This window comes from Lactuca sativa, chromosome 4, assembly GCF_002870075.4.
Source record: "Lactuca sativa cultivar Salinas chromosome 4, Lsat_Salinas_v11, whole genome shotgun sequence".
Lineage (NCBI taxonomy): Eukaryota > Viridiplantae > Streptophyta > Magnoliopsida > Asterales > Asteraceae > Lactuca > Lactuca sativa.
Window position 1 is genome coordinate 113,737,325 of NC_056626.2, and position 5,000 is coordinate 113,742,324.

Sequence of the window (5,000 nt, forward strand, 5' to 3'; positions counted from 1 at the left end):
CAATTACACCTACTTGTTCGACACTATACTTAGATTCTGCCCTTCGAAAAGGAACATCGGCTCTAACAATCCCATCTCCGTCTACCAAAACGACCGGAAATGTTTCAAAAAAGGTAGGCATACGACGTACAAAAAGTTCACGCCCTTCTTTATCTCTAAAAATAGGATGTCCTAACCATCCAACCGCTATTCCATCCCCGTTATCCATTGAGCCCGCCCTGAATAATCCCCCTTTTGCCGGATTATTTCCGATGTAATCATAAAAGGCTAATTTTTCAGGAATTTTAGACCAAGCTTCTGATAAACCTTGATTTTCGGCTAACCCAGCACTAACTCTTCTATATATTTCTTGTTGGAAGTACCCTTGATCCCATTGATAACGAGTAGGCCCAAATAATTCGATGGGGGTAGTCGCTGAACCATACCACATAGTTCCAGCAACAACAAAAGCTGCAAAAAAGACAGCAGCGATACTACTGGAAAGGACAGTTTCAATATTGCCCATACGCAATCCTTTGTATAGACGTTGGGGCGGGCGGACACTAAGATGGAATAGGCCTGCTAATATGCCCAAAGTCCCTGCCGCAATATGATGAGAGGCTATTCCTCCCGGAACAAAAGGATCAAAACCCTCCACACCCCACGATGGATTTACAGCTTGTACTTTTCCTGTTAGTCCATAAGGATCGGACACCCATATGCCAGGACCATACAAACCTGTTACGTGAAATGCACCAAAACCAAAGCAAGCCACACCTGCAAGAAATAAATGTATTCCAAAGATCTTGGGCAAATCCAAAGAAGGTTTTCCTGTACGTTCATCAGAAAATATTTCTAGATCCCAATACACCCAATGCCAGATAGCTGCCAAAAAGCACAACCCAGAAAACACAATATGCGCTCCGGCCACACCTTCGTAACTCCAAATACCCGGATTGGTTATAGTCCCCCCCGTGATACTCCAACCACCCCATGAATTGGTTATTCCTAAACGAGTCATGAAGGGTATAACGAACATACCCTGTCTCCACATTGGATCAAGAACAGGGTCAGAAGGATCAAAAACTGCTAATTCATACAGGGCCATAGAACCGGCCCAACCAGCAACCAAAGCTGTATGCATTATATGAACAGAAAGCAACCGTCCGGGATCATTCAATACAACGGTATGAACACGATACCAAGGCAAACCCAAGGAAATACCCCTTTATGAAAGAAAAAAGACACTACGTAACTTTATTGCATTGGAAATATACTATGACTATGTTATGGACCCCCTCTTTAGTGGATTATTTCAACGCAAGGGTTCATATTTGTTCTATTCTGTTGGTAATAATGGAACAATTTTGTTCGTAGGAACAAAGAGAAGCAGATTTATTCTATACTCGATAAGTACCAATACGCAATGGGGAGGTTAATGCCGATTTATATGAGCGAATGTGCCCATACTTGTTCATCATTAAAGGACACTATTCGTAATAATTTTCCCTTATTTTTTCTGACTTTCTTTATAAATTTTTCTAATTTATGAATAAAATATGATAATAAAATATGATTAGGATAAAGTACAATATTATAAAGATAATAAAGGCTTTGTTACGTTTCCACATCAAAGTAAAATCTAGTACTGAGTTCTTTTTTCTTTCATTTAATGCCTATTGGTGTTCCAAAAGTACCTTTTCGAAGTCCTGGAGAGGAAGATGCATCGTGGGTTGACATATAGTGCGACTTGTCAGATATATTGGGTCATATGGGATTTCCCCGTTTTCTCCCCAATCGAGATATCCTCTGTTTCGCCCACGAAAGATTAATTGAATCATAAAAAATTTGGAGTGTGAAGTGCAATTAGATCCATTTTTGGGGGGGATTCAAATTACTATTATCAATTAGAAGAATTTATGGTTGGCTTAATTGGACTACTACATTGAAGTATCTAGGCTCCGTTTAAAAAAAACCAAGTGATAATATATCTATTTTATATAATAAAGGATTCCTATTTTTATTTGATTTGAAAGAAATCCTTTTTTGTAAGTAGAAGTTATTTCAAACTCTTATGTTAATCAATCGAGTAATATGCATGAAGCCGTCAACTATTTTACGGAATGCGTGAATTAAAAAAAAAAGAAGGCATAAGAAAAAGAAGTGGTAATGGGAGCATTTGTACTATATGTGCAAATCAAAATCGGGCGGATCTTTACCCGGAGTAGAGCATAAACCTAAAAAGATTAAAGAGGCCCATTTAAGAACAAGAAAATAACATCGTGATTTGGATTGAATCGCGATGAAAGAATCCATCAATGAGAAGTTAATTGGATAAGTTTAATGAATTCTTTTTTGATATTATACGTTAATAAGGAAAGGAAGACAAACTCGTGTTTAGTGAAAAATAAAAGAAAATCCTTTTTTATAAGTTAGAAGGAACTTGCTATGAAAAAATAAAAAGTATTGGAATCTACACATTGATTCTTTTTTTTGAACCGTATGCATCAAAAGACGCCTGTACGGTTCCGAAGGGATTTGACCCTAATCAACCGACTTTATCGAGAAAGATTACTTTTTTTAGGTCAAGAGGTTGATAGCGAGATCTCGAATCAACTTATTGGTCTTATGATATATCTCAGTATCGAGGATGATACCAAAGATCTGTATTTGTTTATAAACTCTCCTGGCGGATGGGTAATACCGGGGGTGGCTCTTTATGATACTATGCAATTTGTGCAACCAGATGTACATACAATATGCATGGGATCAGCCGCTTCAATGGGATCTTTTATCCTGGTCGGAGGAGAAATTACCAAACGTCTAGCACTCCCTCACGCTTGGCGCCAATGAGGCTTTTATTTGAGAGAAAAAAGAAGACTATGCCTTCGCCATATGAAATATGAATATTAAGTAATAATAGCATGGCACTTTGAATTCGATATAAGAAATTTTGTTTTCAAAACATTAGATTATGTATCGAGAGAGTAATATGAGAAAAAGGTATTTCCGATTATCTTATCGGAAGTCCAGTTCAGCGTCACAAACTTTTTTTCACACTAGAGGTCTCTTAACAATATTTATAGAGCGAAAAAAAAAACAAGATTCTTTTTTCCTTAGTTTATTTGATCAAATAAAAAAGCAACTTTGGGATTGCTTAATCAAAGACAAATCACAGACAAAAAAATATAATAAAATAAATATATAAAGCAACAGAGCCATCATAGTATTTTTGAATTCCTCCGAAAGGAAGGGTGGTAAGTTGATCATTTACCGATCGGGGTCTGATCGATCCTATTTTTTCTTTATTTGATGTAAGGTAAGGGTCAATTTTATTGTAGAGCCGTATGCAATGCATAATGCCCGTACGGTTGTTCGATTCTATCTTTTTTTCTTGTTATTATTTTATCTTTGTTTTCTCTTCCCTTTATCATGCGAAATAAAGAAACCTTTTATTTTCTTATATCATCAGGGTAATGATCCATCAACCTGCTGGTTCTTTTTCTGAAGTAGCAATGGGAGAATTCATCCTGGAAGTGGGAGAACTGCTGAAACTACGTGAAACCCTGACAAGGGTTTATGTACAAAGAACGGGCAAACCCCTATGGGTTGTCTCCGAAGACATGGAAAGAGATGTTTTTATGTCAGCAACAGAGGCCCAAGCTTATGGAATTGTTGATCTTGTAGCGGTTGAATGACAATAGCATAGCCTGGATTTCGCATCAATTCGTGATTTTAAATTACCCCTGCCGAGTTTCATATTAATATATTATGACTTTTATTTACTATTCTATTCAATAAAAGGAATTCATAATCATGCGGTTAGGATCGATCTAAACCAGTCCATTATGTATATGATTCAACATGCCAACGATTAAACAACTTATTAGAAGTACAAGACAGCCAATTAGAAATGTCACAAAATCCCCCGCGCTTCGGGGATGCCCTCAGCGTCGAGGAACATGTACTAGGGTGTATGTGCGAATCGTTCAGATCATGAACTAGAACAAAGGAAAGAGAGCCATGTTCGAATATCAATGATCAAATAGGATAGAACGGAAAACGAACTACATTTCCTATCTAAAAATAAGAAAATGGAGCATATCCCTTTTATTGTGTATGAAATTTATGGTTTCTATTGGTGTAAATCCACTCACCTCAATTCAAGATGAGAAGCAATTCTCCATTGGTAGCAAATGGTTATCCATTAAGCAGAGGAAATCTTAGTTAATATAGACCCCTCTTGCAAGAATGGACTAATAGGGTCAGCTACCCAGCCAACCTTCATAATTAAATACCGTTACTGTATAGGTAGAGCTCGTTGTGAAAGACCTATTACTGGATAATTCATGGGTAGAGCCGAAGAATGTGAACTATACAAGTTAGCAATAACATTGATTAAATGAAGTAAAGGCTCCGGTGTATAGAGAAGACCTCACCGTTTAAGAAGTAACCATAGAAACGATGGAATCCACTATTTCTTCATCATTGCTATTTTTTTATTTATTTTTAATACCTAGTCTAGTACAATTTCGTATTTCGAGGCGAAACGCCTATAAAAAAGAAAAAATCGTGGTTGGGAAGGTTATAGTAGCCAAAGCCGTTGGAAAAATCCGTTTTGTTATTAATATACTAGGAAAGGGGCAAAAGAATAACTGAAAGAAAGGAAATCGATTAGTTATTCGTGAAAGTTTCATTTATTCAATGACCAGAATTAGACGGGGATATATCGCTCGGAGACGTAGAACAAAAATTCGTTTATTTGCATCAAGCTTTCGGGGGGCTCATTCAAGACTTACTCGAACTATTACTCAACAAAAAATAAGAGCTTTGGTTTCGGCTCATCGGGATAGGGATAAGCAAAAAATCAATTTTCGTCGTTTGTGGATCACTCGAATAAATGCAGCAATTCGTGAAAGGGGGGTATGCTATAGTTATAGTAGATTAATAAACGGTCTGTACAAGAGACAGTTGCTTCTTAATCGTAAAATACTTGCACAAATAGCTATATCAAATAGGAA

The 5,000-nt window shown here is 36.9% G+C and overlaps 1 pseudogene; it reads right to left on the reverse strand.

Moving 5' to 3' along the window:
• LOC128133259 (photosystem II CP47 reaction center protein-like) overlaps positions 1 to 1,204 on the reverse strand; it is a 5,466-nt pseudogene extending 4,262 nt beyond the window's left edge.
• Positions 1,205 to 5,000: the final 3,796 nt, after the last annotated feature.